The sequence below is a fragment of the Bubalus kerabau genome, chromosome 6 (assembly GCF_029407905.1).
Source record: "Bubalus kerabau isolate K-KA32 ecotype Philippines breed swamp buffalo chromosome 6, PCC_UOA_SB_1v2, whole genome shotgun sequence".
In the NCBI taxonomy this organism is placed as follows: Eukaryota; Metazoa; Chordata; class Mammalia; order Artiodactyla; family Bovidae; genus Bubalus; species Bubalus kerabau.
Window position 1 is genome coordinate 46,266,314 of NC_073629.1, and position 5,532 is coordinate 46,271,845.

Here is a 5,532-nt window from a genome sequence, read left to right on the forward strand (position 1 = left end):
ATTTTCCTTGATGTTGTTATTCATAGTAAATATTATATTTTTGTGTGATTACTTAACAAATGTTCATCTCTCTAACTTATCTGTAAACTGCATGAGCAGAGAATTCATTTCTTTTCTGCTCATCATATCTGTATTTTTTTTCACTATACCTAGTATATATTAGGCATATAGTTATTTTTGATATGAATAAATATATGAACAAATATAGGAATATCTCAGTATATGGAAAAATTATGAGACTTTATTATGTGAGTCAGTTTTTTATGTCCAGACGTGTGGATAACTAAGTACATTTAAATACAATTTATTTTATCAGTGAAATAATGTACAGCGGTGTTAATGCTGCTTAGGTCCTCTGGAAATGAACCTAACAAAGAAATGTATACACAGGAAGTTTATTTGTTGGGAAGTGTTATTTGGATAAGAACCTGTTGGAGTGGAGAATGACGCAGGATGGACAGAGGAAGCTGAATTCTTGGCAATTCCAACACATGCCTCAGATTATCCCATCAGGGACCTCTGCAGTTGGGATGGCCAAAGATATTTTGAACTGAGGCAAGTGCCAAACCTTTATGGCCCTACATCAGTTATTGGATGTGCATTACCATTGGAAAAGACCCTGGTGCTGGGAAAGATTGAAGGCAGGAGGAGAAGCGGACAACAGAGGATGAGATTGTTGGATGGCATCACCGACTCAATGGAGATGAGTTTGGGTAAACTCCGGGAGTTGGTGATGGTCAGGGAGGCCTGGCGTGCTGCAGTCCATGGGGTCACAAAGAGTCGGACATGACTGAGCAACTGAACTGAACTGAACCAGAGAAAGAGGCAGGATTCTCAGGTGAATTAATCTCTTAAGCCAGGGGCAATTTCCAAAGAGTGACTCAGCATAGAGCTGTCAAGCACCAGTAAGCCCAGAATGAATACCTTAGTCTTAACTTGCAGGGAAGGGTGGGAACCTATGAGGCACATGAGACGTCCATTGCAGACAACCAAAATAAACAATGAATAATTTCAGCAAGGTTCAGTCTCAATCCCAAATATAAACATACTTAAAACTACAAAAGAGTAAACTCTCAGCAAGAAAACCAAGAGACAGCTTTTTAACTGCCAGCTGCTGGAATTATGGTAAATTTTGATTGTGAGAGAGAAGCAACAAGCAAGAAGAAAAGGCTTTGCAGTAATGAGAGAAATTCAGGGACTATTCATTCTAGAGGATATTTTTCCCCTACTTTAAGTCAGCTAAGTCTATAAACCTCCTACTCACACTGCATTTTACCCTAAATCATTCATAGTCAATCATACTCCAATGGTGTATTTCCAGAACATGAGCATTGGATAACATATCTTTAAATACTTAATGTGTAACATTGCATGGCATTTTGCAATTTACAAAATACCATCATATACATTGTCATTTAACTCTCATACTAACCCCATTCATTTAAAACACTTACTCAAAATCATTATGTGACAGTATGAGTTTCTGAACCAGTGGCTTAATTTTTGTGATGACAAGAAAATTGTCTGTATTATACACTGAGGTGTCACTAATGCCGACCTCAGTATCTGAAACAGTAGCATTCGATAAGTAATCACTGAATAAATTTCTGACAGGGATTTATGTTTTCTCTGTTATCTGTGATTTTTATGCCATTACATGATATATATGTATATATGTAGCACCTGCATGTGTATATGTGTATGCACAAGCAGGTTTGTATAGAATACATGATACATGTTGTTGAATAAATTATACCATGTTTATTCCATAAAATAGGACTGATATTCACTCCAGTATCCTTGCCTGGAGAAACCCATGGACAGAAGAAGTTGGCAGGCTACAGTCTCTGGGGTCACAAGAGTCAAACACGACTGAGCAACTAATAAGCACACACACATACGTATTTATATATATAATTACATTTTCTGAGCAGGTATATTAGAAATATTTGAATCCACTTGATTTTCAGTCATTATTCTCTTGGTAAATTTGGATAAGAGCTAATCTGGCCTTAGAAAATCAGAAGGGGAAGAAAAGTTTTATGATAAATCAAAGTCTCCAATGTTTGGGAGAAAATCACCCACCAAAGAATTTTTTTTTTAATTGGAGGCTAATTACTTTATAATATTGTGGGGTTTTTTGCGATACCTTCATATGAATCAGCCATGGGTGTACATGTGTTCCCCATCCTGACCCTCCTTCCCACTTCCCTCCCCGTCCCATCCCTTAGGGTCATCCCAGTGCACCAGCCCTGAGCACCCTTCCTCATGCATCGAACCTGGACTGGCAATCTATTTCATATGATAAGATGACATATGATAATAAACATGTTTCAATGCTATTCTCTCAAATCATCCCATCCTTGCCTTCTCCCACAGAGTCCAAAAGTCTGTTCTTTACATCTGGGTCTCTTTTGCTGTCTCGCATATAGGGTCATTGTTACCATCTTTCTAAATTCCATATATATGCATTAATATACTGTATTGGTGCTTTTCTTTCTGACTTACTTCACTCTGTATAAAAGCCTCCAGTTTCATCCACCTCATTAGAATGGATTCAAATGCATTTTTTAAACAATAGCTGAGTGATATTCCATTGTGTATATGTACCACAGCTTTCTTATCCATTTGTCTGCTGATGGACATCTAGGTTGCTTCCATGTCCTGGCTATTATAAACAGTGCTGCAATGAACATTGGGGTACACATGTCTCTTTCAATTCTGGTTTCCTCTGTGTGTATGCCCAGAAGTGGGATTGCTGGGTCGTATGGCAGTTCTATTTCCAGTTTTTTAAGGAATCTCCACACTGTTCTCCATAGTGACTGTACTAGTTTGCATTCGCACCAACAGTGTAAGAGGGTTCCCTTTTCTCCACACCCTCTTCAGCATTTATTGTTTGTAGACTTTTCGATAGCAGCCATTCTGACTGGCGTGAGATGGTACCTCATTGTGGTTTTGATTCGCATTTCTGTGATAATGAATGATGTTGAGCATCTTTTCAAGTGTTTGTTAGCCATCTGTATGTCTTCTTTGGAGAAATGTCTGTTTAGCTCTTTGGCCCATTTTTTGACTGGGTCATTTATTTTTCTGAAATTGAGCTTCAGGAGTTGCTTGTATATTTTTGAGATTAATTCTTTGTCAGTTGTTTCATTTGCTATTATTTTCTCCCATTCTGAAGACTGTATTTTCATCTTGCTTATAGTTTCCTTTGTTGTGCAAAAGCTTTTAAATTTAATTAGGTCTCATTTGCTTATTTTTGCTTTTATTTCCATTACTCTGGGAGGTGGGTCATAGAGAATCCTGCTATCATTCATGTCAGAAAGTGTTTTGCCTATGTTTTCCTCTAGGAGTTTTATAGTTTCTGATCTTACATTTCAATCTTTAATCCATTTTGAGTTTATTTTTGTGTATGGTGATAGAAAGTGTTCTAGTTTCATTCTTTTACAAGTGGTTGACCAGTTTTCCCAGCACCACTTTTTAAAGAGATTGTCTTTTCTCCATTGTATATTCTTGCCTCCTTTGTCAAAGATAAAGTGTCCATGCTGCTGCTGCTGCTGCTGCTAAGTCGCTTCAGTCATGTCTGACTCTGTGCGACCCCATAGATGGAAGCCCACCAGGCTCCCCCATCCCTGGGATTCTCCAGGCAAGAACACTGGAGTGGGTTGCCATTTCTTTCTCCAATGCATGAAAGTGAAAAGTGAAACTGAAGTCGCTCAGTCGTGTCCGACTCTTTGCGACTCCATGAACTGCAGCCTACCAGGCTCCATCATCCATGGGATTTCCAGGCAAGAGTACTGGAGTGGGGTGCCATTGCCTTCTCCAAGGTGTCCATAGGTATGTAAATTGATCTCTGGGCTTTCTATTTTGTTCCACTGATCTAAGTTTCTGTCTTTGTGCCAGTACCATACTGTCTTGGTGACTGTTGCTTTGTAGTATTGCCTGAAGTCAGGCAGTTTGTTTCCTCCAGTTCCCTTTTTCTTTCTCAAGATTGTTTTGGCTATTCGAGGTTTTTTGTAATTCCATACAAATTGTGAAATTATTTGTTCTAAATCTCTGAAAAATACCGTTGGTAGCTTTATAGGGATTGCATTCAATCTATAGATTGCTTTGGGCAGTACACTCATTTTCACTATATTGATTCTTCCGATCCATGAACATGGTATATTTCTCCACCTATTTGTGTCATCTTTGATTTCTTTCATCAGTGTTTTATAGTTTTCTATATATAGGTCTTTTGTTTCTTAGGTAGATTTATTCCTAAGTATTTTATTCTTTTTGTTGCAATGGTGAATGGAATTGTTTCCTTAATTTCTCTTTCTGTTTTCTCATTGTTAGTGTATAGGAATGCAAGGGATTTCTGTGTGTTAATTTTATATCCTGCAACTTTACTGTATTCACTGATTAGCTCTAGTAATTTTCTGGTGGAGTCTTTCTATGTAGAAGATCATGTCATCAGCAAACAGTGAGTTTTACTTCTTCTTTTCCAATTTGGGTTTCTTTTATTTCTTTTTCTGCTCTGATTGCTGTGGCCAAAGCTTCCAAAATTATGTTGAATAGTAGTGGTGAGAGTGGGCATCCTTGTCTTGTTCCTGACTTTAGGGGAAATGGTTTCAATTTTTCACCATTGAGGATAATGTTTGCTGTGGGTTTATCACATATGGCTTTGATTATGTTGAGGTATATTCCTTCTATGCCTTCTTTCTGGAGAGTTTTTATCATAAATGGATGTTGAATTTTGTCAACAGCTTTCTCTGTATCTATTGAGACAATCATATAGTTTTTAATCTTTCAATTTGTTAATGTGGTGTATTACATTGATTGATTTGCAGATTAAAGAATTCTTGCATCCCTGGGATAAAGCCCACTTGGTCATGATGTATGATCTTTTTAATATGTTGTAGGAGTCTGTTTGCTAGAATTTTGTTAAGGACTTTTGCATCTATGTTCATCAGTGATATTTGCCTGTAGTTTTCTTTTTTGTGTGGCATCTTTGTTGGTTTTGGTATTAGGGTGATGGTGGCCTCATAGAATGAGTTTGGAAGTTTACCTTCCTCTGCAATTTTCTGGAAGAGTTTGAGTAGGATAGGTGTTAGCTCTTCTCTAAATTTTTGGTAGAATTCAGCTATGAAGGTCCTGGGCTTTTGCTTGTTGGAAGATTTCTGATTATGGTTTCAATTTCCGTGCTTGTGATGGGTCTGTTAATATATTCTATTTCTTCCTGGTCCAGTTTTGGAAAGTTATACTTTTCTAAGAATTTGTCCATTTCTTCCAAGTTGTCCATTTTATTGGCATATAGTTGCTGATAGTAGTCTCTTATGGTCCTTTGTATTTCTGTGTTGTCTGTTGTGATTTCTCCATTTTCATTTCTAATTTTATTGATTTGATTCTTCTTCCTTTGTTTCTTGATGAGCCTGGCTAATGGTTTGTCTATTTTATTTATCTTCTCGAAGAACCAGCTTTTAGTTTTGTTGATTTTTGCTATGGTCTCTTTTGTTTCTTTTGCATTTATTTCTGCCCCAATTTTTGTGATTT